This window comes from Dermacentor silvarum, chromosome 10 (genome assembly GCF_013339745.2).
Source record: "Dermacentor silvarum isolate Dsil-2018 chromosome 10, BIME_Dsil_1.4, whole genome shotgun sequence".
Taxonomy (NCBI): domain Eukaryota; kingdom Metazoa; phylum Arthropoda; class Arachnida; order Ixodida; family Ixodidae; genus Dermacentor; species Dermacentor silvarum.
The window spans coordinates 42,846,583-42,869,321 of record NC_051163.1 but is presented as its reverse complement, the minus strand read 5'-3'; the positions used below and the strand labels follow the sequence as shown (position 1 = coordinate 42,869,321).

Below are 22,739 nucleotides of genomic sequence, written 5' to 3'. Positions count from 1 at the left end.
CGCTGCTTCTCAAGGAAATAGTCAAGCGGTGAACCAGACCTAAAACGGTAGAACAGCGCCTGGTCCCATCGCTGTACGCTATTTGTTTTGAATGTAGACAGGAAGTTCTCTTTCCACATGCACCAAGGTTCGCAAGCATGCTCTAAGAACCGCAACTCCTGCCACTTTTTTGCTACACCACTGAGAAATTGTCGCATGTTTAAGATCCGGTCTTGGTCAGACATCCATCCGTTGTATTTCGCTGCGGCCTCATAAAAAGTCATCCACCCTTCTGGGTTATCCGAAGACCCGTCAAAAGTTTCAGGCCGTAAAATTTCAATTGGGTGGTTTCTTTTGTGGCGTAAAGCAGACAGGAGAGTTTCCGTCGTGGCATTCTGTCGCAAAAATTGTTGCTGTTGCGTCGTTATGGCCCGAAGAATTGCTGATATCTCGTCACATGATGCTGCACGACCGAATGGTCGTCCGAGTACAAGCTGGTTAAACAGAGTCACTGAGATATTCACCTTCGCCGAACCTCGTTTAACAGGCTCTTCAGGCGACATAGAAGCTCGATCCAGAACAACATCCAGGAGCTCACCCGTTGTTGTGTCCAAAGGGAGATCATCCTGGACTTGGTAGCCTTTGAATACCACTCGGTCGTTGTACGTCTCCACTAAAAAAGTCACCCACATCTTCGTTCACTTGTCGGCTGCGCCAATATATGTAATAAGCCCGCACATACCAAACAGATCAAACAAGCGTCATGTCGCCATTTCTAGCTTCTTTATTCTCCTCTTCAATCCCCCCGCTCCCTCCGATGTTCTCAGACTTCTTCTCAATCGGTACGCTTCACTCCCCCCACCTTTTTTATTCATCCCTCCTGGGATGGTATTTAAACACATTTGCTATGGAAGCCGATTCTTCATTTTCGTTCGCGCCGATATACGAGACAGTTTTTAAGTTGCCTTGCTGACTTACAGTTTTCACGACACGATACGGTCCTTTATAGATAGATCCAGTATTTGATAGTTTCTTTCTCACGAGAACCAAGTCTCCTACCTCCAACGCTGGTAACGTTGTGTTTTGCTTCTTATCGGAGTTTCTTTTCATTCTTTCACGGTATTTCGCTTGGCTGTCTTCTGTCCTTCTTCTTTCTGTAAACTGTACCATCTTGTCGACTCCCAAGGATAAATCAGCGGGAAGATAAGTTGGTTTTCCAGTAGCAACGAAGAGTGCTGTGCATCCTAGACCAGTTGTGTGCGATCGGTTATGATGAGATACTGTTGCTTCAAGGCAGCACTTCCATCCTCCCGGGAAACTTGGGTACATGTTGATGTATTGCTTCAGGTCCCAAATAGTTCGTTCCGCCAATCCATTAGCTGCTGCATGGTACGGGGCAGGGAATCTCAGTGTTACTCCTCGTCGTTCTGCCCATTCCTGCAGTTTATGGCTTCGGAAGGCTGGACCATTATCCGACACCCAAACTTTGACGTCAAACATTTTGCGGTTGAGCAATGACATCACGCTGTTGGTGTCCTCTTTTCCTGGCTTCGCTGCTACCATCCTTGTGCACTCGTCCACGCACACAAGGAACGCTTGCGTTTTCTTCACACCTTCCGACTTCTTACGGAGTTCCGCGAAGTCTAGGTGGACAACTTCGAATGGTGTCCTTGAATGTTTCGGCAATGTCATTTGTTGAGTTGGTTGTTTGAATTTCAACTTATTCAGTGGACATTCGTGACATAATTGCACATACATCTTCGCGTCTCGTTTCATGTGGGGCCATGTAAATCTCTTCGTGAGCTTCATGTAGGTTCGCCAAAATCCATCGTGTCCACCTGAATGAAGGCTATTATGGTAGAGATCCAAGATTTTCGGCACAACTTTGGTATTTTTAGTGGTACCATCCAATACTCGACCCAAAAAGGTAACATTGTTTTTAAAGAACTCGCTCTTCTTGAAGTTGACCTTGAGCATGGCTTCTGACAAGGCAGTGAGAACATGCTTCATGTTGCTGCTCACTCTAGGAGTATACAATGATGTCGTCTACATATACATTGCAGAAGCGACCAATAAAAGGGTTCAGAACTGTATTCATCTTCTGAAACCAACTGGGCAAGTTTTTCCAACCAAACGGAAGACGATTATACTCATAAATGTCAAATGGAGTCACAAAGGCGGTGTATTGCTTGGTTTCTTCTTGAAGTGGCATTTGCCAGAAGCCTTTGCACAGATCTATCCTGGAAAACCAGGTACAGCCGCCTGTTACGTCAATGATGCTGTCTATCCGAGGCATTGGAAATGGGATCAAATGCGTTTGGTTGTGGATCGCTCTATAGTCAGTGCACAGCCTGAGGCTAACGTCTTCTTTTGGGGCAATGGTGATTGGCGATGCAAATGGTGATACAGATGGACGGATGATACCAGCATCTAACATCTTTTGAAGCTCCTCTTTTAGCCATGTCTTCTTTTCTCTCGATAGGTTGCATGGCTTTTTCCGGGGTATATTAGTGTCGTGTAATTGAAAGGGGACTTCAAACTTGGTGGTACCAGTAGGATAGCCTCCCAAGCAGAACGATTCCGGGTAGAGTTTCTGAATACTTTCTCCATTTTTCGGCCTGCGAATTCGGTTTGCATCAGTCAAAGGTTTGGAATTCTCTTCATCAAGGCTTACAGACACAGTGTCGACCCAATGAATGTTTAGCCTCAACGCTTTCATGTCCGGGTGAGAGAGAAGGAAGTCGTATTCGACACCTTCTATCACCAAGGCAAGAACCTCCGCGTACTGCGACTGATATTTTAGCTTTAAGCTTATCCATTCACAGTGTTCCGTTTCACGACCATCATACCCTCGTACAAGGACTGATCTGCCTGTGCATATGTATTCTGCATTTGCTCTGCTTCTCTTGAGTATTGACATTGAAGCTCCACTGTCGACAAGAGCTTGCAGGTTCTGTCCGTTCACTTCAAGGTGTATGTGAAGTAAACTTGAAATTAGTAGGATGGTCTCGTTTAGTTTCGGTTCAACACACTGAGGCTTTTGTGGCATTTGTTTCTGTTTCAACAGTGCTGGTGACTGCAAGGCGTCACCGGGTCGTGAGTCGGTGGCTCTAAGTCTAATATTTGCACTGTCTTTGAGTTGCGGCGACCTTGCATCCGAGTTGCTCGACTGAGTATCTGACTGGCGGGGAACATCTGGCCGCGTCTCGCAGCTCCTCTCAGACCAGTAGTGAGGGAATATTGTAGCAGCTCTAGTAGAGCTTCGAGAGTTTGCTGCCCTTTTATTTGTGCATGCCATTGCAAATCTCTCGGGAGACCGTGAATTACAACTGCTAAGACTGATCTTAATGGCAACTCTGGTTCAGCAAGTCGAAGCAGTCGCTGCTTCTCAAGGAAATAGTCAAGCGGTGAACCAGACCTAAAACGGTAGAACAGCGCCTGGTCCCATCGCTGTACTCTATTTGTTTTGAATGTAGACAGGAAGTTCTCTTTCCACATGCACCAAGGTTCGCAAGCATGCTCTAAGAACCGCAACTCCTGCCACTTTTTTGCTACACCACTGAGAAATTGTCGCATGTTTAAGATCCGGTCTTGGTCAGACATCCATCCGTTGTATTTCGCCGCGGCCTCATAAAAGTGATCCACCCTTCTGGGTTATCCGAAGACCCGTCAACAGTTTGAGGCCGTAAAATTTCAATTGGGTGGTTTCTTTTGTGGCGTAAAGCAGACAGGAGAGTTTCCGTCGTGGCATTCTGTCGCAAAAATTGTTGCTGTTGCGTCGTTATGGCCCGAAGAATTGTTGATATCTCGTCACATGATGCTGCACGACCGAACGGTCGTCCGAGTACAAGCTGGTTAAACAGGGTCACTGAGATATTCACCTTCGCCAAACCTCGTTTAACAAGCTCTTCAGGCGACATAGAAGCTCGATCCAGAACAACATCCAGGAGCTCACCCGTTGTTGTGTCCAAAGGGAGATCATCCTGGACTTGGTAGCCTTTGAATACCACTCGGTCGTTGTACGTCTCCACTAAAAAAGTCACCCACATCTTCGTTCACTTGTCGGCTGCGCCAATATATGTAATAAGCCCGCACATACCAAACAGATCAAACAAGCGTCATGTCGCCATTTCTAGCTTCTTTATTCTCCTCTTCAATCCCCCCGCTCCCTCCGATGCTCTCAGACTTCTCATTCGGTACGCTTCAATGCTAAGTGTAGCGTAGATTTATAAAAGGTGTTCTACCACTGGTCCCCTAAGCTGAGGCTCCTGTCCAGCTGCAACTGGAAATCACTCAATTCTGTCTAGGGCGCACTTGAGCAAAAGGCGGACAAAAATAACTTCACTGCTGAGAATGCACTAGAGGCTCCAGCAAAGCAGCTAATTGTCTGCATCTGCATAGACTGGAGCAAGAGAAGTGCGCTTTAGGACTAGGTCTGCACAGCTTGAGCTTGCAGTTACTCATGAATGCTATTTAAAATATTTTAGATATTTCATTTAGTTATTGAGATTATACAAAAAGCCAGCAGATCCCACGCCCTGTGGGAATCGATGTTGAGCGAAGTATTGTGTGGAGAGCCTACCAAGTTAACGAAGTGATCTTGAGAGCACCAAGACATAGGTGGCTCTCTCATGACCTACATGACACGCATGTCATGAGTCCTCAAGTGTCTTTTTAGCTGCACCTAAGAGACCTTAAGCCGAAAGCCTTAAGGTCACTTCGACCATTGACCTTTAGCCTTTTCATTCACTTAATACCACATCCGAACCCATTCCATTGATTTTTGAGTGTTAATCTTTTTTTCGCTGAGTCATGCTCATGACTATAACTTCTACCACCATCCTTTAGTGTTTCCTTCAATTAGTACCCACGTCCGAAACCATTTCAATGGTTTTTGAGTGTTAATCTTTTTTGCTGGAACATTGTCATGACCTAACTGACACGCATGTCATGATGTTTCTGTCATGACCTCTCACTTATGTTTTCCATACACTCCTGTCATATTATGCCACTTTTGGTACCTACAAGTTAACGAAACGACCATGAGAGCACCAAGACGTAGGCGGCTGTTACATGACCTACATGACACGCATGTCATAAAATTCATGTCATGACATATCGTTTCTGTTTGTCATATATTCTTGTCATAGTATGCCAATTTTGGTACATACCAAGTTAGAGAAACGACCATGAGAGCACAAAGACGTATACAGACAGACAGACAGACAGACAGACAGCAGATAGATACTATCGAAGTAGAAAATGTTCGCCAAGAAATGCTTCGCATATAAAAATGCTGATGTATTTGGATCTTTTCCACCATCAAATACTCCGACCCTAGGTACCACGTTTGTTTTTGGCATCTGACTTCTTACCAAAAAGCTACCTCTCTAAACAAACCTTCACAGGAACCTCAAGCTCTCTTGAGAAAAGTCTTCACATTGTTCTTTGAACATGACAAAGCGACTAGTTACATGGTGGTTACTTGCTATGTGATATGTGCGTCTGCACCTAATAAAGTATAGGAAAATGTAATACTAGCAATATCTCAGCTACACAACAATGCAAAACATTGATGCATCACATGCTGTCAGGAATGTTTGTTTCCATTTTAATGTGGATGTTTTAGCAGCGAATATGTCTTTCATATTGTGATTGTCGTAACATCAGAGAAACCAAGGACAAGGGTCTTTGCATTCTAAACTGACAAATATGTTTTAGTATGTTTCACCGCAATACACAAAATGTGTACTGCAGTGAAGCATGCTTTAAGTGGCGCGAGTGAACCTGTCACGTTGGGTTCCAGCCAACTATGGAAGACATGTCCTGCAGTGAGGCATATTCTGTATTGTGGTAAAGCATAGTGATAGTGGCAAGAGCTAGCAATAAAACTTGTCAAAGCATCATCCTTCCGCAAAAATTTGTTTCGTTGAAACCAGAGCATTAGGTTCGTCACTGACGAAAACCCTACATGACCGATTTGCATCAACGCTTCCCACTATACACAAATACGTTACGGTGATTTACCAGTGGTCGAGCAGGCTGGTGCATACGTTTCGACAAGGGGGCTTGCCTTCATCAGGGCAACTGCTTTTCTTGGCAGCGTTCATACCTGCGACTCTACCCCGCTCCCAACGGGGGAGAATTATCTGGTAAAACATTTGCCAAGCCACGTACCGACAAGCGTTTGGTAGTGGCTGCTAGAGAGGCAAAGTTAGCTTCGCCACAGTACAAGTATGTTATGCGGTGCGGCACACACTAGTTTTGCGGTGAAGCATACCAAATGTGGAAAGGGACCACAAAGCAATGCATTAGGAGCTAAAAACATCTTGCAGGAAACTTAACTGTCGATTTAGCCAAACCAGCTAAACCATCTGCTCCAGCTAATAAGAACGCGGCCAGGAGACTTCGAATGTGAGCGATGAGCTCACCTTCGACGCGTGTGGCGCCGCAGCCCACCAGCAAGTGGGATGTCAAATCTAAAGCAAGGGGTGTCTGCAAAGCAGGTTCTCAAGAGGCACGCTGTTCTCACAGCTAGTTATTCAGTTCCACGCGTGTGAGTGAGTACCCCGCGTTCGGAGGTCTCCTTACGAGATTCAAAATAACATTCATTGACTGCATTGTAAATTGGCGAGGGGCGCCGTAAAGAATGGACACAGCATGAAATCAGTGAGAAGAAAGCTTGACATAGGACAAGGCAAGATGTATGCACTCAAAGATAAGCAGGGTAATATCATCAGCAATTTTGATGACAATGCAAAAGCAGCAGAAGAATTCTATACTGACCTGTACAGTATACCTTGAGCTGCCAAGCTACTTTCATTCCAAGTAGTGGTGAAAAGGACACAGAGGCTTTGTCTAAACTTGCGATGTAGTTAGAAGGGCCTTGCAAGACATGACCCGGGGAAAAGCGCCTGGAGAAGATGAAATAACAGTCAATTTATTAAAAGCTGGAGGAGATATCATGCTTGAAAAGCTTGCAGCCCTTTTACGCATTGCCTCATGACTTCATGTGTACCAGAGAACTTGAAAAAGGCCAACATTATACTAATTCATAAGAAAGAAGACGTTACAGAACTGAAGAATTATAGACCCATTAGCTTGCTTTCAGTATTGTATAAAATATTCACCAAGATAATTTCCAATAGAATCAGGGCAGCACTTGACTTCAGCCAACCAAGAGAACAGGCTGGCTTCAGGAAGGGATATTCTACGATGGATCATATCCATGTCATCAATCAGGTAATCGATAAATCTGAGTACAATCAACCTCTCTATATGGCTTTCATAGATTATGAAAAGGCATCTGATTAAGCAGAGATACCAGCAGTCATAGAGGCATTGCGTAACGAAGTACAGAAGGCATACGTGAATATCTTGGCAAATATTTACAAGGATTCCACAGCTAAATTGGTTGTCCACAAGATAAGTAGAAATTTACAGAAGAATAAAACTCGGTGGGAGTGCATACGGCAGGCATTGCCAAATCCTGACTGGGAGCTTACCACAGTCGTTGAAAAGTGTATAATCGCTGCATTCTACCGGTGCTAACATATGGGGAATAAACTTGGAGGTTAACAAAGAAGTTCGAGAACAAGGTAAGTACCACACAAAAAGCGATGGAACGAAAAATGCTAGGCCTAACGTTAAGAGACAGGAATAGAGTGGTGTGGATCAGAGAGCAAACCGGGAAAGCCTATATTCTAAATGACTATAAGAGAAAATAATGGAGCTAAGTACGCCATGGAATGCGTAGGAAGGATAACCAGTCGATCATTAGAGTTACAGATTTGGTACAAAGAGAAGGGAAGCGCAGTCGAAGACGGCAGAAAAATAGGTGGGGTGAGGCAGGGGCCAGTTCAAATCAGCTAGCGCAAGACAGGGGTAATTGGAAATCGCAAGAAGAAGTTTTCGTCCTGAAGTGCCCATAAAAATAGGCTGATGATGACGATAACGCGTGCGAGTGAGTACCCCGCGCTCGGCGGTCTCCATGCGAGATGAAAAATGACATTGTTTGACAGTGTTGTAAATGGGTGACGGCACTACTGGTGCACAAGCGTCGTATCGTCTTTCGAAAACTGCACATGGCTAGAACGAATGCCTTGACTTGCATATGACCAAAGCATTTCGGCAAAAAACACGAAAGCACGTAGCTAATATTATAAAATTGAAGCCTTCAGCATGAATGACTCACGGAAAGAATGGCTTGCGAGTTGGAGGAAACAACGACTCAAATCACCACGTCCAAAATAGATCTTAAGGCATGCCAGTAAACTTATTAGGCGGATGTAACATGATGGTTTGCAGTGGAAGGAACGTCATTGGTGAACGCCCACATTTTGCGCCCCCTTTGCCTGCTGGAACTCGGTCACAGCAGACCCGTAGGCTTACTTTTGTTTTAATGCACAGGAAAATGCATTCAATTGTGTGCGTGTTCTTCATGCGAGACAGCACGAAGATGTACGGCTAAAGCATACACCGTCAATGGAAGTAGCTAATAGACTGCCGCTTCTCCTCTTGTTTTCTCAGATACTCCCTACTCCGAGCCAGAGTCCGTAAGTAAATCTATTGCATATTAGCAACTCCTGGACTCATTGGCATCACGGGAAATGTTGAAAATAGGCTTCCTGTGAATACTCACAATTCGGCAGCTGTTTTCACGACTTCCTATACAAAAGCAGATGCAAAATGTGTCTCGGACGACTATGCAAACGTCTTACCCAAAGCATAAGTATTTAGTCAGATTCCATGGACAGCCTTCCGCACAAGTTTCTTCATAGCTTCGTATTCCAGATGCACACCGGTGCAATTATATTGCATGCATAGCTTCATTTACCTAATATGCTCTGCAAAACTGTCTTCTTCCAAATACCGATACATATGGGAATTCCTATAGACTGTCTTCTATATGAATCAGATAGCACAACTTTGAGATCAAAGCTTTCCTGTGTGAATTATAGTCATTTTACTGCATAAATATTTCTTCGATGATGTGATGATCCACAAGCAGGAACTAGAGCTTTGAAATTGAAACATTTAGCATGCTTATATATGAACAGTGATATTGTACACGGTTTGAGACGCAGAGTTTGGTCTATTAAACAAGCTATATTCTGTCTTTCCTTTTGGCTGATTGGCATGTACCGAGTCTTCAATTTATCTCTTCATTCTTCAATCTTCTCTACGCCTATGAAAATTTTCGTCATTATTTGTTTACATTCCATTGTTTACTTTAATGAATTCTTGTTCTTCAGCTATACGTTTGTGTACAAGTAGTGCCAAGTTTTGTCTCGCGTTCACAACATTCGTCACTGCTTGAAGAGCACTGATACTGAGTGCTAGTCACTTTGCGCATCTGCACTTTCTTTTCCTTATTTCGCCATATCTTTTTTTTTTATGAAGTCATTTTACAAGAAAATTTGTAAAACTACGCGAATAAAGATATCCTCGTTTCCATTGTCGTAAAATAAATCAAATCGCATCCAAATTTTTGTAAAAGATTAGTATTCCTGCTTCGAACTATAAAAAAATTTTCGGCTCGTGACGCCCCACCGAGCATACCCTTGGTTGTAAGTGAAGAAAGCCTGCATGGAAAAAACTTGCATAACCACTGTTGAATCACTGCCAATACTTTTCGAAGGCGACACAATTACACTCTAGATTGTAGTCTAAACACTATGATCACTGATAGGATCTACCTTTTTACTAATTTCTGCATCTGCCAGACTGACTGCCATGCTATTGTCTTTGACGCAGATTCATGTCTTATTTTTGTGTTCCAGAAAGGAAGAGATTCACAAGAATATGGAATTCCGGTAATCAACAATAAACAACAAAGTATGTCACTGGAGCCACTGTTTTAAAACGGGGACTAGTCTTCTTGAGGGTGGCCAACTTCTTTCCTTGACAGCGTTTACATGCCCTTGATATATACTGAAGAAGAAGGAAAACCAAGGGACCCACTTTTTCTGGTCACAGTCATTTCAAGCCAACAGACAATAATACCAAGAAAGCAAATGGTCAATTAGATGCATTTACTTGAAGGCTGAGTATTTTCAGATAGTACATGTACGTTGCCTGGCTGAATAAACGTACACTCGCCAACTGAAGAACACAGAAACAACAGATTGACGTTTCGGCGCCCAGTACGGGTGCCTTGTTCACAATGAACGAATGCATGGTGATCTTTATTATATATGCGTCGGAAGGCGTAAGGCGCTTGCGTACAACTCAGGGAGGGGGCCCCGTGTCCTGTTTATTGTGTTAGTCGTAGATTGTATGCAAAATTATTCAAGAAGCAATCAGGATGATAATTTCTTCTCTCTTTCGATGATGGAAGCCGAATGCCATTTAATACTGTGACCAGTCTTCTCATGATGATCTGCTAGGGCGCTGGAAACCGTGTGTCCTTTAGCTACATCATTGCGGTGCTGCCGTAGCCTTCTTTTAATCTGTCTTTTAGACGTCAATCTGTTGTTTTTGTGTTCTTCAGTTAGCGAGTGTACGTTTATTTAGCCATGTTCTTTCTTGGCCAGACGAGTTTTCGTCGAACCCTACACTTCATGTATGTTGCCTTCTCCAACCTTCATGCTCCACGTGACGCCTGCAGTAGCATGGACGTTCATCTACCGCCATGGTCGTCAGCTATGTCACTGGCTCACGCTCCCAGGTATAATTCTAGTAAACTATAATAACCAAGAAAGTGGATGAGAAAACGGTGACATGATAGCTCAATTGGTAAAAGCATAAAAGGTATACTGAAAAGATATTGGTGCAGATCCCAACTGCGGCAAGTTGTTTCCTTGTTCACTTTCATTTCCTTTTATAATTTCTACCTTTCAAATAAAACAATTTACCCTATGCTTCCTTGGTTTCATTGTCTGTTGGCTTCGTATGATGTTTGAATTTTAGATTGAAGATAAGCGGAGTCAAGGGGTATGACTTTCAAAAATTTAGCGCTGATTCTATCAAGTACAGGACAAGCATTGCATGAAAGCTGGTGTATCGAGCCGACTATGCCCTTTTGCGCTCCCAAATTTGTTATAAATTGTGTAAATTCACTTTCCCTGAAAAAATCTCCGATTTTGACAGTGACAGTGACAGCCCGGTTACGCTGTCCTTCGGGCTTACTTGTCAACAAAAACATTCAGAGGTGGCTTCCACTGAGCTTGGCAGAGTACAGTAAATATAGTTGTGTATAGCTTCGTAAATTGCGGTTTCGATTAATATTGAATCTTTTGTAGTTTTGTATATTATGTATACTAGTAGCTTTACTAAACGCTAGTAATTTCTCGCTATAACTTCTCTTCACGTCACACGTGAGCGAAGGGTCGCATGTCTTTTTATCCAAGTGTTGGGTTTGGTCAGCTGCAATATTCTATTTTTAAGGCTGCTTTTAAATAACGGCCACTTACCCTTAGCTAATTTACAACAAATGGTTTAGGATGTCAGCTGACAGAATGTAAGAGTAGGGTCGAAGATTAAAATGCAGAAGGCACATGTAATGTTCAATATTCTGGCAAGAAAACGAGAATTCGTGACGGGCAGTGAGCCTCTGGAATCTGTGCAAAAGTACATTTATTTAGGTCGATTACTGACAGTGGACTCCGATAGCGAAAAGAAAGTTTACAGAAAAAAATTCGATGCATAGGTGGAAATATGTTATATGAAACGCGTTCTTTGATGTTCACTGAAATGCCTTCCCTTCACGTTTCCTTCATTCTTTCTACGTAGGTCAACTCTTCCCGCTCACTACACTCTCCGGTTATATTTTGATCACTCAACTTGTTTTCTTTTCACTCGGCTGTTTCTGCTGCCAACGTCTTTACTTCTCTGAAGTCGACTTCATTTTTTTTTTTGTTGCCGACTTCCTCACCGCTCTGCCGTTCAGCGCTCCTCACTCAGTGTGCCTTCTGGTCCCCATTTTGTTTCCTTTACTGTTTTTTCCACACTCAGACGCTTTTGCTGCCAACATTTCGCTTCTTGCCTCTTGTTCCACGTTTCTATTCGCGCACCTACCCAATGGCAAATGCCCATCCTGGGGGATTGGCCAAGAATGCTCCCCTACTACAGTGGCACATTGCCATTTGTACACACCTGGTGGCCCAAGTTGTGCAATATGCAAGAAAGCACCAGCCAGCATGCGCACAGTGGGGCGAAGAGGCAAGTCAAGCTTCGCTCTAATAAAAGTGTTTTGGAGCGCATGCAGCGGGCATTACCAAGTCATGACTGGCAGTTTACCGCTGTGCATGAACATAAAAATGCACAATCATTGCATTTTTCGCTAATAACATTTGGGACAGAAACTTGGAGGTTAGCAAAGAAGCTTCAGAAAACGTTAAGGACCGCGCAACGAATGAAGGAACGAAAAATGTTAGTTAAGAGACAGGAAGACATCAGTGTGAATTAAAGAGCAAACGGGGGTCGCCGATAACATTTAGAGGAAGAAATGAAGCACGTCAAGCTATGTATTGTGAAGGGCAGGCAACCGGTGGTCTATGCCAAGATAGCCGAAAACGGTAGAGGTCTAGATGCTGTGATGAAATGAGAAATTTCGCAGGCATAACATGGAGCCTGGATTAAAAGGTAAAGCCAAAACGTGGTCTGCACTCAGGAACTTCTGGGCGGATTCGCTCGACAGCATCATTGAAGGGTCTGCGAAATCGTACAGGCTGTTAGAAGACCGGTGGCACGTACCAATAACACATGAAACATGCCAATGGCATGTACCAATCGAGGTCATTTTGTTCGAAGAGTCAGTGAATACAAAACAAGGTGGTTGAAATTTCTGTTTGACTGAAATTATCATACCACCTGCACGTGTTGCATCTCGGTCTTTGCGAAAGTTAGCAAATAATTTTGGCAATGAATGTCCACGCTCTGCAACGTGCTCGATGATCCACACTTCTGTGTGTGAGACAACTTTAATGAATATCCTGCAAACTGATGGCCTGTGTCTAGGCCGCGCCGGGGGCAGCAGAGAGGCCCTGTCTCTCGGTAGCTTCCCGGGCTTGCTGGATGGCCCTAAGTTGGTCTTGGAGATCAGAGCTAGTCAGTGCAGCTCTCCACCGCACCCTTAGTTCATCCGGGGGGACTGCACTTCTCCTCTGAACTAGTTCGCAATCCCAGAGTTTGTGCTCTTGAGTGGCTCCTCTAATATCACATAATTTACATTTGGCCTCAAGGTGTAAGTCCGGAAACATGCGGGCAAGATGTACCGGGTTCGTATAAGTTCTGGCTTGAAGTCGCCTCCAGTCAACCGCCTGAGGTGGATATATACACCTCGACTTTCTATATAATTGGGTAATGTAACTAAATGAGAAAAGTCTAGCCCTATCTATCCGTTCCCTCTCCTCCTCGGCCAGAGAACCCCCCCCCCCCCCTAATCGGGCACGGTTATTGAGTCCTCGGATTTCTGTGTCAGTGACAATATCAGCATCGCATGTGTGTATTAGTGCTTTTATGTTATCCATTTTCTTAGCTAAACATGAACCGTTTGCCAAGCAAGAGTAGCGGTTGATGTCATGCTGGTGATGTCTTGCTCTAAGTTTTTGAGTTGCTCTGGGCGGAATTCATTAACTTGCAAGATTGCATGGTGAAAACTAGGCCCGAGATTTGCCTTTACGTTCTCGGCAGAAAACATGAGTAGGACAAGAAATTAGGACAGTATCAATCAAGTTCCACGACCCATAGCAGTGTTAATGGGTCTATTAGTATTGGTACTTTTGTGTTATCAACTTTCGTGAGTAAATTTCAAAACTTTGCCAACATCAGCTGGTGATATCATGCTGATGCTGACCTCTTCTATTTTATTTATTATTTTAGTAGCTTGTGTGTGGAATTCGTTCACTAGGGCAATTACAACGAGAATACTAGACCCAAGATTCACCTCCACAATTACCTCACAATACTCAATTAAAAAAAGAAAGAAGGTTAGCATTCAGCAAGGTCTCGGGAAAGGAAGCGGACAAAATTTGTTTCAGTATTCAAATGCAATATTCCAACATTTTCTCGCTGACAGTGAGCGACAGAAGTGCCAGTCCGGGTGCGATGCGTAGACATAAAAACTCTTACCCTACATCATGGCAGTGCAAACAACGAAGGCAAGGATCAACTGTCACAGGCTTCACCAAATATATGATACGTCAAGAATGAAGTACCTACCTATGTAGAAATGAGGCACAGCGTAACCACTGAGATTGATGGCCATGAATCCGTAGACTGAAGTTTTCAGGGCTGTTTTCAGGCTGTGGTGGCACTCTTGTCGTCGTGACGTCAGAGATGAGTCACAGCTGTTCCGAAGTTCCAGATTCTTGATAAGGTGGAAGGGGCGCCTAGATTCTTGTGGTAGTCAGCGGCCAGGCCCCAGCAACAGATGGCACGAGGAAATGCTAAAAAAGAAACAGAGCATGGACTTTTCACTGCAAATAGTTACCGCTATGCTCAGGAGTACCACGTTCAGGTCGTTATGGAATGAATAGACAGTTTTAGCAGAGCGCCGCCTACGCTCCGCTCCGCTAAGATTTCACGCTGAGAGATACTGCAGGGAACTGCATAGATTTCGCATTTGATAAGCGCGTCTTGCTGAGACGCGAGCGACGCGCTTTCAACTCTGCTGCAAAATTACGAAGAGGCCAAGTAGACACGCTGTCACGCTCCGCTTAGTCGGTTTTGTAGCGGAGCGAGGGATGCCGTTTTCGTTCCGATGCCGGTATGAGCGTTGTGCGCAAGCGCAATGGCGTCCCCGCTAATCGGTTCTGTTGCATTTGCTAGCATATGCCGCTCTGAGCGGAGCGGACAGCAAGCACTCAGCTAAAACACTCTAATGAAGCACTCCGTCTTATTGAATCTAAACTAAGCTTATGCTAAAGCTCCAGTACATGTTTAAGTGCAATTACATGCCAACCAAGGTGCGACCCAATAAGGTAGCCCCACCGAGAATCGAGAAGGCACTCTCTCGTAAGAATTTTAGTATCTAGCTTTTATCGCCTTCATTATTCTGATGTGAAGTGTGCCAGTACTTCATCTGTTAGCCGAGATAGTGCTATGGCCCACTATGCAGCAAAGACTACGAAGTCTTTCTCCATCTCTCAGGCTGCCACTGGGAGAATTTGGCACGTAGTTTCTCGAGTGAAGCTTCATTAACGGTGACCTTTAAGGAATTACCAGGTGTTAGCGCGGATATCAGAGGCCTTCCAGATAAAAAAAAGCGTAGTAAGGGTTTTTATTTCATAAACACACAACAGGCATCAACTCTGAAATATATGGTTTATGAAGCAGTACCTTCATAAACCACAAGCAACGAAGCTAAACAACGAAGCTACACGGGAAGACAACGAAGCTAGGTGGGCATACACGAAACTAAGCTAAGCATAAACAATGAAGCTAAACGGAAACAGAAAAAAAAGTGGTTATGATGCCACGTATTATGGGAATCAGTGTAAGAAAAACTTTATGTGTTGTTTGTATTGATATACGATATTTGGTGATGGCGTGGTAGCGTGGAGCAGAGATAGAACACCCGGCTTCTAATCTGAAGGTCGTAAGTTGGAATCCTACTCCACTACATTCTCACGCATGGACTGGCGCCTGCCACCGGCAAAAAAAAAATATTGCCGTGAGCTAGTGGGGCTATACTAGTCCACGTGCAACCAAATTAGGAAGGCCCACTCAGCTTCAATAGTCATTGCCTCATCAGAACAGGAATTGGCCTCCCTGAGGTATCCGGCCGCTACCTTCCTCATGACGCGCACAATCAACCCATGGCCCTCAGTCCCCAGTGGCTGCGGAGCACCTGACCAAGGCGGCGGTCAGACCTGCTACGCAGCAAAGGGTGCTAAGAATCTCTGGGTCCGGACAGGCCGCCACTGGAACCGAACCTGGCAACGTTCAACACGTGCACTCTATCGAGTGAGGTTAGCTTAGCAGGTCTATTTGAAGAGTTATCATATATTGCCTGGGATATTATTGGCTTTCGTGAGGTTAGAAGAACTGGTAAAGCTTATACAGTGCTGACTAACGACCACGTCCCCTGCTACAGAGGTCTTCCAGACAAGAGAGAATCCGGGCCAGGATTTCTAGTCCATAAGGACATAGCGGGCAACATTGATGAATTCCAGAGCATTAATGAGAGGGCAGCATTAGTCCTAGTAAAGTTGAATAGAAGGTACAGAATGGAGGTAGTACAAGCCTGCGCCCAAACCTCCAGTTACGATGATGAAGAAATAGAACAGTTTTGTGAAGATGTTGAATTAGCAATTAGTATACTGTAGTCATGGGAGACTTCAACGCTGAAGTGGGGGAAAAGCAGACTGGTGAGCAAGCAATTGGCAACTACGGCACCGGTTCTAGGAACGCTAGAGGAAAGATGTTGATAGGATTCGCGGAAAGGAATAGGCTCCACATAACGAATACCTTCCTCATGAGGCGCAGCAGCAGGAAGTGGACCTGGAAATGCCCTGACAGAGAAACAAGGAATGAAATAGATTTCATACTCTCTGCCGATACCAGCGTAGTGCAGGATGTAGACGTGTTAGGTAGGGTAAAGTACAGTGACCTATGTTAGTGAGGTCTAGGATTTCTCTCAATTTGAAGAGACAAAGAGTCAAATTAGTCAAGAAGAACCAGGCCAACCTAGAAGCAGTAAGGGTAAAAGCAGACCAATTGAGGCTGGTGCTCGCAAATACCCAGCTTTAGAGCAGGAAGATGATGACAACACAGAGGTAATGAATAAAACCGTAACTAGTCTGATCTCAGAAGCAACAACTGAAGTGGGAGGTAAGCCGTCAAGGCAACCAGTAGGTAAGCTCTCCCAAGTAACAAAGGACCTAATAAAGAAACGGCAAAACATGAAAGTGTCAAACTCGAGAGATCAGATAGAATTCCGTGAGCTGTCGAAACTGATCAACAAGAAGATAGTAAGGGATACCCGAAATTTTAACGTAAAAAAAAGATTGAGGAAGCGGTAAAATATGGACGCACATGAAATCAGTGAGAAGAAAACTAGGCATAGGACAAGGCAAGATGTATGCACTGAAAGATAAGCAGGGTAATATCGTCAGCAATTTCGATGACATAGTAAAAGCAGCAGAAAAATTCTATACTGACCAGTACATTTCCCAGAGCAGCCAAGCTACTTTCATTCGAAGTAGGAATGAACAAGATACAGAGGCTCCTTCTATAACTAGCTATGAAGTTGGAAGGGCCCTGAAAGACCTGATCAAGGAGTACAGGAGGCATACGTGAATATCTTCGGAAATATCTACAAGGATTACACAGCAATCTTGGTTCTCAACAAGAAACGTAGAAAGATACCTATCAAGAAAGGAGTCAGGCAAGGAGACAATCTCTCCAATGCTATTCACTGCATGCTTAGAAGAAGTATTCAAGCTCTTAGATTGGGAAGGCTTAGGAGTGAGGATCAACGCTGAATATCTCAACAGCCTTCGGTTTGCAGATGACATTGTCCTATTCAGCAACGATGGGGACGAATTACAGCAAATGATTGAGGACCTTAACCGAGAAAGTGAAAAAGAGGAGTTGAAGATTATTATGCAGAAGACAAACATAACGTTCAATAGCCTGGAAAGGGAACAAAAAATCAGGATCGCCAGTCAGCCTCTAGAGTCTGTCAAGGAGTACGTTTATCTTGGTCAATTACTCACAATCATGATCATGACTGATCATGAGAAAGAAATTTAGAAAAGAATAAAATTGGGTTGGAGTGCCTGCGGCAGGTAATGCCAAATCCTGAGTGGTAGCTTACCACTGTCGTTGAAAAGAAAATTGTACAATGATTACACTCTACCGGTGCTAACATGTGGGGCAGAAACTTGGAGGGTAACAAAGAATCTCGAGAGCAGGTTAAGGACCGCACAAAGAGCGATGGAACGAAAAGTGTTAGGTCTAACGTTAAGAAATAGGAAGAGAGTGGTGTGGATCAGAGAGCCAACGTGGATAGCCGATATTGTAGTTGACATTAAGAAGCAAAAATGAAGCTGGGCAGGCCATGTAATGCGTAGGATGGATAACCAGTGGAAATTTAGAGTAACAGAATGCATACCAAGAGAAGGGAAGCGCAGTCGAGGACGGCAGAAAACTAGGTGAGGTGATGAAGTTAGGAAATTTGCAGGCGCAAGTTGGAATCAGCTAGCGCAAGACAGGGGTAGTTGGAGATCGCAGGGAGAGGCCTTCGTCATGCAGTGGACATAAATATAGGCTGATGGTGATGATTTGGTGACAGCAACGGCATACGATAGTCATGAGGTGATGTTAAATGATACCTTACGTGCACCACTTAAGTTGGTCTACGTACTACATAGAACTCGGAGGGAGATCTGTTTGCTCGAGCCGTTGTGCTCAATTGTTCATAGCCTGCTCGAATATTAGCAGTGTCATTACCTCACACAGCGCATCGCATCTTGGCTGAAGTGTTGGCTTGCCGTACGGCTGCTTGCATGTTGTCAATTTAACACCAGGGTGCTTTAATAGAGCTTTGCGTCTGTATGCCCTGCGTCAGTGGCCCGGACACACAAGCTTGCATGGATGTTATTTTTCACAAATATCAGAAAACGCCATGCCGTACCTTAAATTAAAATGTCTCCACATTGTAGTAGCATGTCCTTTGTTTTCTTTTATTATGAGACCCCTAACAAGCCATGCTTTCCGATGGGGCCTTTTTTAGTCACCCGTTTCGTGACGGCATTAGCTCTACGCATTTTCTGTACCTGTACATATGTTTTATCTGGGATGTTTCAGGGGAGTACAAAGGTAAGCGCTACAGCTTTTGCAATGCTTCTGTGGAAGAGAGGGGGGGGGGGGGCTCATACATAGTTTGCAGCCGTCCAGATGGCATTGCGTTGACGGTCAGGGAGTTCTAGAGGGCATAGTAGCAACAGCCAGGGAGCTCCAGGGGGCCTTGTGGCGACGACCACGGAGCTCTCGTGTGGCAGGTCTCCTACACCTCTCTCCTCCGCACCTGTCATGTACATTAAACACCTTCTGAGTCAACTCCCGACGCGGCATGCCAAACAGCAGCAGTAGTGGCAGTGGAAACGTTGAAAGCAGAGGAAAAGAAAGGTCCGCTTTAACAAGGCTGGTTCCACCCTTTGTACCAGCGCCCATTCAGGAAGGTGATCTAGGAAAGCATGGTGCAGACGTTAAATTAGCAATTAGAAAACTTAAGTGTCCTGTCATGGTTTACTTCAGCGTAGAGGTGGTGAAAAACATCTAGAAAGTCAGCAATTGGTGAATATTGCACATACTGTAGATGTGCTAGAGTAGAGACAAAATAAACATTTATGTTGTCTCAATTGCCAAAGCCTTCGCTCCTCATTCTTCAAGAAATTTCTGGATGAAGTGCACCAAAATTTTGTCGTGAGGAGATATGTTCATAGCATTCATGAAAAGAAATCTATTGCAATGAGTGAATTGCGATTCCTGCTATCCGTTAGCACAGTTGTAGGAAGTTGACCAGGAAAATCCTAAACTGTAAAGAAAAATTGCCTCCTCGGTACCATCCTCAGCATTCTGTAGAATGTAGATGTGTTAGGTATAGTAGAGGGTGCTGCACATAGTTGAGTGAAGTAAGCGATTGCTCTCAATTTGAAACGAAAAAGCAGGAAAATTTGCCAAGAAGGAATAGGCCAGCCCATCAACACTAAAAGAAAAAGCGATAAAAAACAGACTAGTGCTGGCAAACTTATATGAGGCATTAGAACAGCACGATAACATCATAGAGGTAATGAATGAAACCATGGCTCAAATCATTTCCGATGTCACAAACGAAGTCTGATAAAAGGCAACCAAACAGCAAATGTGTGAGCTATACCAAGTAAAGAAGGAATACTAGGGAAAGAACACAACATGAAATTTTTCTACTCCAAAAGTCGCATCGAATTGACAGAACTCTCAAAGATGACAAACAAGAAAATGTATGTTAGGTATTTTAAACATGGAAAATATTTAAGAAGCTCTGTAACAAAAAGGGATTAAAGTTAGAAAGAAGCAATCTGTGCATATGAAAGAAGAAAACGTAGGGCAATGTCATCAGAACTTGTCATGATATATTAATGGTAGCAGAGGATAATTATACTATATTTATGTTGAACTCCACAGTACAAGAACAACCACATAAGAACCAGGCGTTGTAAAATGCCGGAAAAGGATGATCCAGTTGCAAGTTAAGATTTTTCAGAGACAGGTCCAGGAGAAAAGCGGCTGGAGGAGATGGAATCATAATTTTTTATATAAGGTAGGAATATTGTACTTGAACACATAGCAACTCTTTTTTAAATGTCTCACGACTTCAAGTGTACCAAACAATTGTAGGAATGGCAATACCGTAAAAGTTCTTTTAATTAGCATTAAAGTTAATGAACACATGAAGAATAAATGAAGTGAAAGCCCACTTTCTTGCTTTTGGGATCTTATAAAATGTTCCGTAAAGTATTTTTCAATGGAATCAAAGCAGAAGCAACACTTCTCCACTAAATCAAGAAACATGCTGGTCTTAGAAAGGAATATTGAACAAATTATCACATCAATATCCTCAATTAGGTAATTGAAAATACGAAGATAATTATTATCTCGGTATTGGTTTCATGGATTACAAATATTGTGGTGAAAAAATATTTATCAGAAATGTCTTAGAAGGAGGTACAACCTTACTCGCTGTATACTTTGAAGAACTAGTAGAGCTATTATAATGGGAAGCATTGCTGCAAGGCACAACGGGTCACATTTCAGCAACCTGTGGTTTCCAAATGAGATTCTCCTGTTCAAGAACGAAAATGACTGGCAATTGCCAGTTTTAGGCAAGAGTGGCTTGCAGCAGGTGAGAAGGTTTCCCGGAATAACGCTAAGCTAAGGTTCATTCAACGCAGCAAGGGCGCTAGAATACATGATTGCTTGACAACCTTTGGAATATTTGGAAGAGTATCTAGGCAAACTAGTTAAAGGTGTTGTATTTGTTGAGCGCAATAAGGGGGAAGGAAAACGATGTGGACAGCAGAGCGTCTGTCCGGTCCACATCGTTTCCTTCCACCCTTATTCCACTCAATATTGCATGATGTCCCAACTCTCCCAACAATGAAAATTCCTATAGTTTAAAGCGATTTTGGTTATTTAAAGTAACATTACAAGAAATAAAACTGCATTCAATCTCACTCACTGCAGGCACTACCGGCAGCTGGCCGGTACACTTAAAAAAGAAGTACAATCATTGTATTCTATTGTAAGTTACCTAATAGGAACACACTTGGAGTTCATAAAAAAATCTTGAGAAATGGCTATGAACCCCACAACGAATATCTCCAAAAAAATTGTAGGCATGACTTTAAGTGCCACTTGGCGTGACTACATACGTGGCTTCAGAAACGAGAACGCCAGTGGTGTGAACTAGAGAACAAACAAAGGTAGCCAAACAAAGTACGTGTCCTATTCAACTTGTGCCAAAATTTAAAAATATATGTGAATGTCACGTGGTTAGACAGAACAAAAGCAATGTTGTTTGTCATCGCTTTGGGCAAGTCAAGTATTTTTTTTTAATTTTGCCTAATCACATGATTACTGAGTGGTAATTAATAAACTGCCCAAATATTGTAGTCAGAGCGAAGGTGTCAATCAGAAAATTGTAGGCCATCCTGAAAATTTCATATATAACCTTCTGTTGCTCAATAAGTTACATAAACGTTTTTTTTTTTTCATGCCTGCAAAATACGAAAAATTGCAGCCCGACTAATCAACTAGCACTATTGCATGATCGAGGACATTCATCGTGAGACAGATTCTGCCAAAATTCTTAGCCCCTGCGATTTAGCTGTCCTACTCAACTGTACTTCTTTAATGCTATTAGCATTTTTGGGAGCCTCGCGCAGTTTGCAGTATGTATCTATGTAGACATGTCCGCGTCTAACTTCTTTCCCGCCAATTTGGGTAACTGGGTAGCCCATGGTCAAATAGATAGAGCTTCGGGCTGCTGTACTGAGGGAACCGGGTTCAAAATTAACCGTCGGGCGAACATGGGTCACTGCATGTAACTCTGGGCGGGTGGTTGTCTTCAATGAACCTTTTTGACGCCAACATGGGTCACTGGGTAGGAGCCACACATCAATAAACCTCAACAAAGTTTTTTCTCGGCACATATCTTGGCGAGCCCTTCTTACCTCATCGCTAGTTACGTAAGGAGCTTTTGTATCCTTTTTGTCACTGCTTGGAGTCAATGTGAGGCGGCTGCTGCTATGAGTACTGTACAGTTCAGTACAAAATTCATCTGCTACCGCTGATATACCATCAAAATTGCTAAGATATTGTCCTGCTTATATGTTACTGCATACATCTTGGTCTTTCCGATGCCAAGTTTCTTTCGTCCTGATTTCTGACTGTCCCTATCTTTTACGGATTCCTAAATCTACCCCACGTTCTAGTTCTGGAAATCACTGACCTTTTCTTGTTTATATGGTTTCAACAGTTCATCAAAGTCTATCTGAACACTTTCATGCTTTCTCGTTTCCTTATTAGGTTCTTCGTTACTTAAGAAAGTTTACCTACTTCTTGCTTGGTGCCTTACCTCCGACTTCAATTGCAGCTTCTGAGAGCTGTCTAGTTAGAGCCTTATTCATTGTCTCTCTGTTGTCTTGATCTTCCTCTTCTAAAGCCGTGTACGTATTGGCGAGGGCTGGCCTGAATTCATCGCTTTTCCCCTAACTGCTTCTAGGTAGGCTTGTTTCCTCTTTACCACAGGGTGCGCCACGAATACTGCC

At 43.6% G+C, this 22,739-nt stretch overlaps 1 long non-coding RNA gene across 9 annotated transcripts in view; it reads right to left on the bottom strand.

The window, feature by feature from the left end:
- LOC119466543 (uncharacterized) overlaps positions 1-22,739 on the bottom strand; it is a 38,434-nt gene that overhangs the window by 3,463 nt on the left and 12,232 nt on the right. For 3 of the 9 annotated variants that reach the window (XR_007463733.1, XR_007463730.1, XR_007463734.1), the window contains exons 4-6: positions 14,143-14,369; positions 6,766-6,893; positions 3,935-4,045 (exon numbers count right to left, since the gene is read on the bottom strand). This is a non-coding gene — a long non-coding RNA (uncharacterized LOC119466543). Of the gene's footprint in view, positions 1-577; positions 689-3,934; positions 4,046-6,765; positions 6,894-14,142; positions 14,370-18,704; positions 18,956-22,739 lie in introns of all 9 variants that reach the window. The other 6 variants (XR_007463738.1, XR_007463732.1, XR_007463737.1 and 3 more) reach the window with 5 other exon arrangements.